General features: G+C 35.0%; 1 long non-coding RNA gene across 2 annotated transcripts; it reads right to left on the bottom strand.

The window, feature by feature from the left end:
• Positions 1 to 1,990: 1,990 nt before the first annotated feature.
• Positions 1,991 to 9,407, bottom strand: LOC104085045 (uncharacterized). Of its 2 annotated transcripts, none has more exons than XR_011412400.1 (2): positions 2,801 to 9,407; positions 1,991 to 2,273 (listed from the first exon to the last, which is right to left on the bottom strand). It is a non-coding gene; the product is annotated as an uncharacterized lncRNA (long non-coding RNA). The 2 variants fall into 2 exon arrangements; XR_004503939.2 differs by having other exon boundaries at positions 2,417 to 9,407.
• Between the last annotated feature and the right edge of the window lie 4,654 nt (positions 9,408 to 14,061).

Raw genomic sequence — 14,061 nt, forward strand, 5'->3', positions numbered from 1 at the left:
TGTTCATAAAATTTTTAATTTTCATTTGAAGATGCATTTTGAAAATTTTCGAAAATTTGAAAAACTGCAAAAAGCTATTTTTCAAATTTTTCACTCAAATCACTCACAAAACTTCAAAAACAACCCAAACTGAAATTTATGTCCAAACACAAATCTAAATTTCAAATACCATTTTCACTTGAATTTTTTTTTCATCATTTTTTCGAATTTTACAATTCTTATGTCCAAACGCCTACTTAGTTTATATATGCCAGCTGAATTTTGACCCATATGAAAATGTTGAAACATGAAAAATAAATCTCTTCTATTAGGTTTACTAAATATAATTATGATGAGAAAAATGCTTGTTTTTTAGTTAATTTGGTAATTAAACAGACTAGTTCTAACTAGAAATGATTTTTGAGTTAGACAGATTAGATCAATGACTTATTATTTAGTTAGAAATGATATATAACTCCTCTGGATCGAAAGGGCTTTAAGCGAATTACAACTCAACAACAACTTAACCAATGTGATCGGATAAGTGAGGTCTCCAAGCCAAATATAATTATAACTCAGTGTATAATATTGCAACTTGTTCCAACTCATCCAAGTTATTAAGTTTAAAATAATATAACTCCTCTAGACCTAAAACACTTTAAGCAAATTACAACTCAATTAATAATACTGCAACTTGTTTTAACCCATCCAAGTTTAACTCAACTATGCACTTAAAATCACCACATACGAAACAATGCCTTCAAGTGTCTCTCACTCTTTCCCATATGTTGTGTTTGTAAGTGATCTAACTTTGTCTATTACATCTTGGAACAAGTAGAGGCAAACTTACGTACATCGATAAGGTTGATATATAATTTATATTCACAGGCAAGATATTAAATTATACTTATATCAATAACTAAATCTATTGTCAAGCTCCCGCTTTAATAGAGTTAGTTGTTCCATTATATTGGAGGTCAAGATTAGGGCAGTAAAATAGATAGTTTAGAGTGTTCATAATAATAGTATTCACACGCAATCTCGTTTTTTGTTGGTGGTAGATTTTTATGATTAACCGTTGTTTTCTTTCATTGTTAATCACCTTACTATCTTGTTGTCTTTTGGTGTTGTCCCTTTTTGTCTATATTTTCATCAATGTGGTGCTTATGTTTTTTTGAACCGAGAGTCTATTAGAAACAACCTCTCTATCCTCACATGGTAGGGGTAATGTCTATGCACACACTATCCTCCCCAAACTACATAGAGTGGATAATTGCTGGGTATGTTATTGTTGTTCCATTATATTTCCATCTATTTGTTTCTTGCTTGAAAAGTCCAAGTAACTAACAACTTATATCACTTGTATTTAGACGTACAATTTTTATAAAGCACTACAATTTAGAGCCTAGTAACTATAGTTTGCCTAATTAAGTGACTGTTCAATTGTTACCAACTTATATCACTTGTATTTAAACATGCAACAAATACAACTTGTGTCAACTGTATTCATTCGCACAAAGAATACAACTTGTATCAATTGTATTCGTTCACGCAACGAATACAACCAATGAAAAATACAGAGGTGTATACAAATGAGTATCAAGTGTATACATGTGTATACAAATGATACAATCAACTACATTTGTTTCTTCAAAGAATATAATTAAGGCGAAATACAAAAAAATAAAATACTCTTGTTAAGAATTGAGTTGAACTCAACTCAAGACCTTCGCTTACTAAACAGACGCTCTAACCAACTAAGCTACGAAAGCTTGTTGCTCTCTTGTTTCACAAACCATTTGATCTCTTATTCCATGGATTTGCTATAAAATTCAAATATAGCTACGGATGGCCATTTTTCGAAAGTATAGCTACAAATGATAAATACAGTTTACATGTTTGATGTGTCGCATAATTTTTCCTAAATAATATCGTTCAACCGGTTATATTAGCATTATAGTATAATGTCACAACTGAGGTAAGTAATTATCCTGTATTTTTGAACTCGATGGAGCTACCAATATTCCTGCCGAGATCCTTGTGCGCTCTTGACAACAGGGAATACAAACGTAATTACAAAAGAAAATCACATAGTACTTTTGAAAACAAGAATTATAAACGTAACCACAAAATAAATGTGTTGGACGGACTGAGCAGAAGTTTAAAAAAACCAAAATCGAAAAAGCTTGACATTTACGCTAAGAATATGCAAAATACTTGCGTACAATATACCCTTGTGGTCCGGCCCTTCCATGGACTCCGCACATAGCGATAACTTAGTGCACCGGATTGCCCTTTAAAATACACCATGTAAAACAATTTTTTAGACCAGTTGTTATGATAACATAGAGCTAATAAAGGATGTACAACAAAATAATAGAGCTAATAAGGGATGCACCACAAAAAAATAGACCTAATTAGGAATACAACAACATACCAAATATTATCTCACACCGTGGTAGGGAGGGTCGTGTGTAAGTACAGACCTAATGAAGGATGTAACAAAAAAATAGAGAGGAATCTCATCCATCTATCAGGGTTAATTATGACAAAAAGCTTCATTTGGATGTTAATCCATAGCTTACTTGAATTACTCATCATTTAGGATGAATTCCTTCATGCACAGAATAAACAAAACAATTGAAGGAGAAGAGCAAGAAGTATGACTTCTTTAGGTCAATCACAAAGTGTGCCAAAAAACCAATAAAAACAAGAAATCTCACGAAAAACCAATCAGCACGAACTCAATATACACAATTAGTGGGTATTCACAAAACAAGCAACAACTGCAAAATTTGGTTAAATTATACAACGATCTTACTTCCCCAAAAATGTATTGCCTTCCTTGTTAAGGTCTATGATTTTAGCTTTTAACTTGTAACACCAACTGCAGAGCTCCTGCATAAATAGATGCAGTGGCAATAAATTTTTTTAAAAGTTCAGTAATCGAATTACTAGATAATGCTTGATGAGATCATGGACTCACCAATCAGGATTAGTCGGAAAAAAATATCTCAGCAACAAAGTAACCCAAAAATAGACATTAGTATTCAAATGCCTAGATTTCTAGACAAAAGGAAACACATTTAGGCACATCCATGTCAAAGAAGCAGGTATTCTGATTCTTTTCAGAGTTCGAAAACAGAGAACATAAGGGCTAAAGTATTGGAAAGTACCTCTTTAGCATATGATGCCTATGATTCGACAAAGAAAAATACTAAGGCACACCCATCTCAGGGCAAGAGCATACCAAATCATTACATTTTAAAAACAAGTGGGAAATAGGATTAAGTATCAAAAAGAACATATTTACCAACAAAGAAACTCAAAAATAGACTTTACTTGTTTGCATTTTGATTCTTAGAATTATAGTGAAAAGAAAACATTTTTAGGCACACACATATCTAAGAAGCAGCATTATCATTCAACAAAGAGAGTTCATAAACAGAGAAAAATAGGCTAAAGTATCAAGAAGTACATCTTTCGCAATAAAGTTAATTCTCAAATAGAACTTAGCATTCACATTCCTAGAACTTCAAAAGCAGAGAATTTGTTGTTTGCTTTCTTATTTGATCTTTGGCCATCAATTATTTTTGCTACCATCACCATTTATCGTTCAATTACTAAAATTCAGATACTGAAAACATTGGAGAAATTATTCCAGAACATTCTGGAAAATCAAACTAGTTTTAGACTGAAATGAATACCTTTCAAGCTAAGAATTATTTCCACAATGCTTCTCAAGAGTTAGTCTTAAAAGTGAACCAAAAGTTGAAATGAGGTATGAGCTCAGATTTTGCCTATATAATCAAGTAGCAGAAAAAAAGCAAAAAAGCAAAAACCAAAATTAAAAGCAATGGGGTAGGCTCAGATTCGCCTTTTCTCAGACAAAACCCAAAAAGCTTTGGAAGAAACTGCCATGGCTGCAAGCATAAGTTAGCCTTATGAGACAGGAAAAAACACCCAAAAAATGGATTTTCTCCAATATCTCATAGACCCACAAGGTAGGGTAAGGTCTGCGTATATGTTGTTGTTATTGTATCTCATAGACATATCTGCGCTGCCATGCCAAGATACAGTTTTTTCCAGCTCAATAGATTTATAAGTCTGTCTTTTTCACAAACAACAATCTTCATAGCCTCTAATCAATTTGAACAAAGGGAGTAATAAATCAATCAACTAAGGGTGGCTTTGCAATCGGAAAATTTTCATTTGAGTGATCATCGGTGGCGGAGAATGACAGAGAGGGGCAAAACCACCCATTAAAACTCCCTACAGCTCTCTGCTTTCACCGCTGCCTCAGACTTAAACTAATGAGATTTTTGCTATTTTAGTGTTATCGCCACTTCTTATATATTGTGCCCTAATCAATTGGGCCTTATTTCAAAAGCCCATTCCAAATCTAAATCGGGTCGAACTGAAACCAATATTCTGATTCCACGGTTGCCAAAAAGGGGATTAGGGCTTTTGAGCAAAAAAAATACAACTCGATTTCGCCGGAAAAGAGACCGGCTCAGAGGTGTGTTTAAGCTCAGGCAAAAAGAGAGTCCGGCGACGCCATGGCTGCAAAAACCCAACGGAGGCATGCCCTGCCAAGATACGGGTCGGATTATCTCAAAACGCCCCGAATAATTAATAAGCTCAGAAGGGAATTACAAAATTTGTGAAAATCATCATCGCCTCTTTTAAGCACGTCGATTATACTTCACCACCAGCACTTCCGCCACCGCCACCGGCAGCATTAAATGCTCCGACGGAAGCGTAAAAGGAAAATGCATACTGTAGTGAAAATTCAAATGATCCTATTTGTGCAAATCTCCCTATGTATAAACAGCGGCTCTAAAATAGGCTATAAAAGGGCTGTTGGGATAGTTTGAGAAATCATAGGCTAATATGCAGAGAGTGGCAACCGCCCTTTCAATGAAAAATCCTACAATTCTCTGTAGCCTCATTCTCTCCCTTCCGAGCTTTTTGCTTTGTGTTCGTTTTTTGGTAATCTGAATTCTCCCATAATTTAAAATATGCGTATTATTTATACTACCTATTATATTGTATTAGTTGTGTGAGAGATTATTATATGAAATTTTACCTCCTGTTGTAAGTTTTACGACATATTTATTATAAATAAATATTATTTTTTATACCTACCTTTTAGGTTTTATAATAAAATATATATTTATGATTATTTGTTACCGTTAAGCCATTAAATATGCTATCTAATATTTTTCTCACTCATTATTTCAGTTTATTCTCTCACAATCAAGCATAGTATCTTATTTCTCTCTCTACGATCTCTCTCATTCTTTGCTATATGAACTAGAAAACTGGTTTACAGACGGTCTATAATGGTGTCAATTTCCACTCTTTCATTGTTGGTCTATAATGGTGTCAATTTCCACTCTTTCATTGTTTTACATTATTATCTCTTTCTGCCTCACTTCGGTGACCATTTCCGTCCAATCCGACGGTCATGAAACTTTCATCATTCACGTTTTCAAATCCGATAAGCGCCGCCATGTTTTCACCTCACCACTAAAGTTTTTGGATTTTTTGCTGGTTAAAACTTCTTCTTTTTCTCTTCAACAGTATTTTTTAAAATATTCACAATTGTTAGGTTTTCTGCAGAATACCTACTAAAGTCATCTTTCAATTTGCAAATCGCTCAAGAGGAACCTGTATTTGCAAGTTCATCAACAACCATTAAAGCCAAAAGGAGAACAAAAATACGTAATGACCCTAATTGTAATGTATTTATATGTATTCGAGTCCGCATACATTGATTTTTAGTTTCTACAGTGGTTTTCTCTTCTTGTATTTAGATGTATTTATATGTATTCGATAAGGCATACACTGATTTTTATTTTGTACGGTGATTTTTGACTGTTGTATTTAAATGTATTTATATGTATTTTAGTTATTACAACAATATTTTTAAATACATTGTTAGTTCTATCATTTTGATTTTAATTATCAATTAGTTATGCATTCAATCTAACTGTATTCATCTGTATTTTCAACCTAACTGTATCCATCTATATTTAAAACAACAATACAGTGAAATACAGTAAAATACTCTTAATACAAATAGAAAATCAATGAATACAACCAATGAAATATACTCAATAAAGCAGTAATACCATGTATTAGGAATGCATATAAGTTAAGTCCTTTTCCAGTTTCTGCTGTTCTCATAAACAAAGGGCTGTTGGTTGTTTGATAATGGAGAAAAATCAATGGCGGAACAGAGAGGGACAACCACTCTTCCAAAGAAAATCCCAATACTCTCTGTTTTGCCTCATTTCTTTCCTTTCTGGACTAACCTTTGCCTTTTATGGGGGAATTCTTTGGTTTTTCACATCAGAATTTCCCAGCTCTCTTCTCCTCTTTTCTCTGTATATAAATTACATGTGGGGTAGTGAGAGAGGAGAAAAAAGGAGATAAGTACGAGTTAGTTTCTTAAATCAAGAATTACAGTCCTTTCGGTTTAAAATCTCTGTTACAGTCTTAAAATGAGACTTACAAGTGTCTTTTGGTTAAAATCTCTCAAAAGAGAATAATTGGCTCACCATTGAAGGACATGAAATGGGTATTGAGGGCTCAGATTTTCCGTATTTGAACTAAACAAAAGAGAAAGCGACGCCGCCATGGCTGCAGACACCAGTTTGCTATACAAAGCCATACTGTAGCCTCGCCAAGATACAGTCAGTATTTTCTCAATGCCATGACCAAACATAGCCAAGAACGGAAAGCAATCATCACAGCCTCACAGCCCCTTTACAACATAAGTAGCAGCAGCACAAAGAGAAGAGGAAAACGAAGAAATGTACAGGGGTGTGTTTGGATGAAAGATTTTTTTTTCTTTTTTCTTGTTTATTTGAAAGGGCTGTTGGTTTTTCTGGTTATCAATGGATAAATCACGGGCATAGCAGAGAGGGGCAACCATCCTGTACAAAAAAATCCCAGTCTCTGATGCCTCATTCTCTAAGCTATGCGTAACTCTTTGCTTTACTGGTAAGAACCTCTGGGTAGGCTCGGGTTCTCTGTTTTCCAGAGAACAAAAAAATTTGAAAACCGCCATGGCTGCAAGCATCAGTATGTCATGAGACAGAGAACAAACACCACAAATGAAACTTCTCTCCCCATATCTCACAGACCCATCTGAGCTGCCACGCCAAGTTACAGTTTTCTTCAGCTCAATAGAAATATATGTTTCATCTTCCGCAGAAGATAAAATCTTCATAGCCTCAACAACGACAACAACAACAAACCCAGTTGAATCTCACAAGTGGGATGGGGAAGGTTAGTGTGTACGTAGACCTTACCTCTACCTTGAGAAGGCATGAGAGTATATTTCCGAAAAAGAAGCACAGAGAGTAGAAAAAGGAAAAGAGGGAGGGTCCTGTGATATTTCACAAAAAGGGTGGGGTTTTGCAATCAGAAAAATTTATCAGCGGCAACCCAGAATGACAGAGACGGGAAAAACCACCCATTGGAACTCCCCACAACTCTCTGCTTCACCACAGACTTAAACTAATGAGATTTGGAAAGATACTTACGCGACAAAATATAAACAATGGCCTCAAAGCATCCTATTTGAGCAAATCACCCCTGCTTCGGTCGAGGCTCAGATCTGTGTTATAACTCAAGCAAAAGGAGATCTGACGACGCCATGGCTGCAAAGACCACCAGAAATCTGGAGGCATGCCCCGCCAAGATACAGGCCAGATAATATCAAATGCCTGATTAATAAGCTTAGAAAGAATGGAAGATCCACAATCATCATCGCCTCTTTCAAGCCATAGTCACCATCATCGGCATAACTTGTCTCTAAACCAAACGAACCAATAAAAGCTTGTTTGGGTTGTTGTTACCCATTGTATTGTTAGTTTAGATAGGCCAAATAGATAGATAGCCCCTTAAAACCCACCAGGAGAATCCGGTGAAGCCATGGCTGCAAAACCCACCAGGGGAGACCTGGGAGCATGCCCGCCCAGATACGTGTCGATAATCTCAATTGCCCGATTAATATGATAGATTTACAAAATTATCTTCGCCACTTTCATGCTGTCAATCATACTCATCGCGCTGGCATAACTTGTCCCTAAACCAAGAGAATTCATCAACTATGAACTCACAGAGAAAGAGAACCCCAACCTTAGAGACTCCTGCACTCTCCGAGTCATAAAAGGCTCATTCTTTTAGCACTATTAGGGCATAAGGGAGGCTCAAAATCCCACCTTTTTCAGACAAAATCAAAAGAAATTTAAAACCTGGCATGGCTGCAAGCAACAGTTAGCCTTATGAGACAGAAGAAACACCAAAAATGGAACTTTGCTCCCCAAATCTCAGACCCATCTGAGCTGCCATGCCAAGATACAGTGTTTTCAGCTCAAGAGAAAATGCCCGATTCATCTCCCACAGAAGACTAAAATCTTCACAGCCTAATTGCATTGAAACGAAGAGTATAACAAGAACAGGAAACTAGCCAGGTCATTATGTAATTTCACCAAAAGAGTGTTTTGTAATTGGAAAACTTCTCATTTAAGTGATCATTGGCAGCAGAGAATGCCAGGGAGGGGCAAAACCACTCATTAAAACTCCCTACAGCTATCTGCATTCACCACAGCCTCAGACTTAAAACTAATGAGACTTTCACAGTTTTTGGAGTTCTTTGCATCTTGAAAAGCATAACTAAAAAGTCCATTTTGACAACCAGTGAAACAAGAGATTAGGCCTTTTGAGCTCCATTATTGGATAAAACAGAGAAAACTAAATTGTGAATTTTGCAATTCATGCAGTCAAATCATTCCATCATCTAAAACAACAACATCAACAACTACTAAGCCTCATAACAAATCGGTATGAATCCTCTACATCACATTCCAAAATTAGCCGAAATTTCTAAAATTGGCACATATATTGAGGCTCAGATCAGTGTTTAACCTGAGGCAAAAGGAGAGTCCAACGACGCCATGGCTGCAAAACCCACCAGGGTAAACCTGAGGGCATTGCCCCGCCAAGATACGGGTCGGGTTATCTCAAAATGTCCCGATTAATTAATGAGCTCAGAAGGGAATGATAAAATCATCATCGCCTCTTTGTAGCCGTCGATTATACTCACCGTCACCGCTTCCACCAGCTCCACCGGCAAGCATAGAATGCTCCGGCGAAAGCATTAAAAAAAAAGAAAAAGAAAAAAAGAGTGGAAGGGTATAAGAAACCCTTAATATATATATATACTCCCTCCGTTAAAATTGATAAAAAGGGCTGTTATTGGAGTTCTTACAGTAATGGAGAAATCATAGGCTGATGCAGAGAGAGGCAACCGCCCTTTCAATGAAAATCCTCAAACTGTCTGTAGCCTCGTTCTTTCCCTTCTGAGCTTTTGCTTTCCTCATTTGACATTTCCCGAAATTATTGTTTTACTATATAGAGTACCCAAAAGCCTGTGAAAACTTCGTACTATACGCTAGTAGGTTTGATGTGATCGATTTTGACTTGTTAAAAAAAATTTAACTTATTTTAATTTAAGTATTTTTTGACTTTTGACAAATACTGAAAAAAATTAAAAAGAATTTAAAGCTGATTTGACCAACTTAAAGGTCAATCCAAACACGCTCTTACTTTTGAAATCCATCAGTAAATATTATTTTAGTTAATCTTTTTACAAGGGGTCAGTAAGGAACCAGGGATCGTTTCGTATAAGAATAATACAAAATAACGTGTATTAGTAATGTATGGGTTAGTGATATAAATATTAGTTATGCAAAAATTATTTTTTATTTACTATTTTGTGTGGTGTACTAAAAATAAAAATTACATTGCATATTTTTTAAGAAAATAGTTGTTTACAAAAATGCCCTCCATATTTTTAGTTTTAAGGAACTTAAAGCCTTTAAGGATAGCCATACTAATGCATGCATTAATAGCCTTGTGCTAATACCATAGTTTGTTATGTATTAGTTATACATAGGATAATACCAAATAGGTTGTACAATTAATATTTACATTAGTAATACATAGAATAAAAAAGTATACCAAATAAGAGATTATTATTATCAAAAGATAATGCAAACATTATTTTCTCTAATGAATCCGGCCAAACTACCCCTTAGGGATACAAAAATAATAGTACAAGATATCTTTGAAAAATAAATCAAATTGTTTTTATTTAATTGTAAAAGGAATGTGCCGTAATAAAATATACTTTTGGACTTTATGATATGTATTTTTTATCTTGTAGATTTTAAGGATGAAATGATTATTATAATTTGACAAGTCTGTTATGAAATATATAGCATTATGATATATGTTCATAATTCCTTAAAAAAGTCAGTGTGCTCGCCTACTCACTCGCAAAAGAGAAGAATAGATCCATTTGTTTGGGTGACTAACCGTGGTTCAGTTGTCGTCCCCTGCCTCCGGACACCTTAGAATAGATTTAATTAAAGGGGCGGTGAAGAATGAACAAAATAGTTTGACGATTTAAATTCCAACCGAATCACAGTTACTCATACTATTTTTTATGATATAATTACCCTATAAATAAAAATATTGAAAATTATGTCGTACGTTGAAAAAAGGTCAAATACATAGACAGGCACCGAAACTTGACACCTATTTTCACATGGACACGTAAAGTTTGGCTCTTTCCTATCAGCCACGTGAACATCCTCCCATGTGTGCCACCTTATATCCGGTCTTAAAATTTAGGAGCGTGTATGTAAACGCGACTGATGTGTAATATGTAGCTAATATAAATCTCCCACGTGCCTAAGTAGTCCACATAAGCTCTGTTTGTCTTAAAATAAATTTACTCACTTCATTTTTACTCTAAATCAAACCAGTTTATCAACCCATCTCCCCGTCGTCTCCCACCGTAAAATCCCAAAATTCTAGGTCGATTAGTGTTCGATTTCAATTTTCTTCCATCCTTACAAGTGTATTTCGTTGTTTACTGACTATTAAGCGAGATATTTGTTGAGGGGTCGGTTGCATGTATATAATCTAGAAGCCCATGTTAATGAGCTACTATTTTTGAGGAATAATCAAGGTTTTTAAGTACAAGTAAGCTTGTATATTGTTTATATTTATGATTATTATAGTTATAGTGGTGATTTTGAAACTTTCCCTAAAAAGTTAGGGTTTTTTTTTTGTCCGATTGAGAGAATCTGAGGTGGACTTTTTGTCTTTTATTTTGTTTTGCAGTGTAAAATCTTTGTCATGTCTAGAGAATTTATTCAAGTTCGATTTCACTATGGTGGTACTTTTACCAATGAAGCCAAGCCCAAATACATAGGTGAAAGAGACGTGGAAATCTACGGTATTAAAAAAGATCACTTTTCCTTGGTCGAATTGTAGTTTTATTCTAAAGATATTGGGTACAATAATGTTGTTGTTTTCTATGTTTTTAACCAAGAGACAAACGACTTTGTTTTGTGGGAAAATGATAGTCAGCTTTATAATATTGTCTCTAGTCTTAAACCTTTACATTATTTGGACTTATTTATTGAGCATGTTATTAATGACCATGTTGTAGTTGAAGGGGTGGTCCCATGTGGTCTTACTAGTGGGGCAGATGTTGAAGACAACCTTTCAATTATTAGGTCTAGGGCAGCACATGTTAGGTCAAACAATATAAATACAAAAGTACCTGCTGAAGATAACCTAAGTGTGGTTGAAGGGGCACAAACAATAGAGGACCTGACAGTAGAAGATGTTGTAGTTTTTGAAGATTTAGATGGGATTGAAGACACAACCGATCTTGATTTTCTATCAGATATGGATAGTAGTGAGTCTGAATTGGATGCCATACCTGATGTAGATGATAGTGAGGTTGATGAAGAGCTAAGAGAACTAAGAAATGAAAGAAGTAGTAAAAAGCGACAGAAAAATAATAGAAAAAAACTTACTGCAACACATGAAGTACCAATAGGAGAAGCTGGGATAGATAAAGGGTTTGAAGACATTGGAATAAATAAGAGAGACAAATACGCAGGGGACTTGGGTGGGGATGAGGACTATCTTGATAGTTCAGACCTTGAAAGTGATGATTCTAAGGATGAGTTAGATGTTGAAGCTGAAAGAGGTATTGATTTACCGGCTAGAAGAAGAAGCAAAAAGGTTAGACATTGTTACACCCCATATTTTCGTACGTGGGAGTACATCATAAGTTAATTGATGTAAGCTCACAAATGAGATCGTCTTTGAAAGTACATAAAGTAAGTTAACCGTGTTACCTTGGAGGTTACAAATCTTTAAGATCATGGATAACAACTACCAAGAGGGTTGAAAGGCTTATGAGCTGAGCAAATTAAAGAAAATAAATTTCGTCGAATGTCGACAAGTTGGGAATGTTATAACATGTACTTTTGGGGTGATACTAGAGTTATTAACATGATAAAAAGGTTATGTTATGAGTAATTTTAGTCGTATGATAGTCGTGTGTTACATTTTGAAGCCAAGCGAGTTTTGGAACAAAAGTTGGTAAAGGTCATAACAAGTTACATTCATAATGTGTTGAACATTAGGTCAAATGTAGCAGAGCTTTTCTCCTAATATACTTCGAACTACATGATTATCTACATATCAAATGGAAGATATACGAGTCTAGTTTCTAACGCATTAAACCGTCTGTCGATATGACATCAGAGTAAAGAGATATTTGCAGTTTTGCGATACTGCGCATACTGCATAGGTGACAAGTAGGTGAGTCACTAAAGCTTTTTGAGCAATACCTTTCTTGTGTTATATGAGGTCTTTTGGGGACATTTTATATACCAAATTGAAGTTCTTGGATTTTAGTTTCCAACTCTTTTAACCGTTCGTTCATAGGACATACTGAAAAAATGATATAAGCATTGGGAGAAGGGATAATGCTAGGGTGCCAAGTAGCACCTTTTTGACTTTTCAACAAAATAGGCATTTATATCCCTTATGTCGTCTCTTTTTTTATTTTTCTAGAAAACACGACCAAATAAGACCCATAAACTTACCCTTAAGCTCTATACAAGGGTTTCAAAGAACATTAACATTCCGGGTACGAAATCAAGAAGCGATAACATTAGAACGATCTATACGACGTAAGTATCGCTATATCGCCTCTCTGTTTCTTTATAGTTTGAGTTTTGGAAGGTATTTAATAGTTACGAAAATACCTACTTTCTATATTTAAGATTTTAAATATCAAGTAAGGTTGATAAATTCGTTTTCTAATAGCTAGAACTCACGAGACGGTGATCGGAAGCCGAGAGTTCAAGTTATTCGACTTGTGGTGGACTATTTTGTGGGTTGTTTCATATTGTTTTGGGGATGTCTATTTTGCTACTGTTTAATGAAGTTTTGGGAGGAGAAATGGTATGTATAAACACCACATAATGACAAAATTATGGATTAGTCGTTCTTTGTAATATTTTCGGGATGTTTGACACTACTATAGTTGTCATTTTAGGAATGAAGTGATTGGGGTGTGTTGGGCTGTTGTAAGCTAAATATAACATGGATTTTGACTTGAATCCACTGTATGAGATAATTATATCGTGTTCTTGCATGTGCTTAAGGTTATCTCGATGTTGATTAAGTTAAATAGATGGGCTAGACATGAATTAGTGAATAAAGTTGCTAATTGAGGATAGTTGGAGTTGTGAATTATTTTCTTTATTATAAATATATGGTATAAGGATGAAATTATTGACGAATGACTTCATCATCATGTTAATTCTGCTGTTAAGTTAAATTGAGAAATCTATAAGGGGTGATATGGGGTATACAGGTTTCAATAGGAGCTTGCCGCTCGTCGTGAAGTAGTTGTGACTTGTTGTTATATGGTGTCTTGTTATTGATAATTATGTATTGTTAGATTTATCTGGTCATTGTTGTTGGTATATGGTATTGGAGTAGGCTCTTGTTATAGGGGAGATGCTACCCAAATTTACATAAACGAACTAGTTTAAGTTGTAGACTTAGCCTTTACTCAGCACACTGATTTTGAATCTCATTATGTTATGGTAGATTGGGTTAAGTTGTTTGAAGAATTGCTTGGAAGTTATCAAGGAATCAATGGAGCTAAGGTATGTTAAGGAT

The sequence above is a fragment of the Nicotiana tomentosiformis genome, chromosome 11 (assembly GCF_000390325.3).
Source record: "Nicotiana tomentosiformis chromosome 11, ASM39032v3, whole genome shotgun sequence".
Classification (NCBI taxonomy): domain Eukaryota; kingdom Viridiplantae; phylum Streptophyta; class Magnoliopsida; order Solanales; family Solanaceae; genus Nicotiana; species Nicotiana tomentosiformis.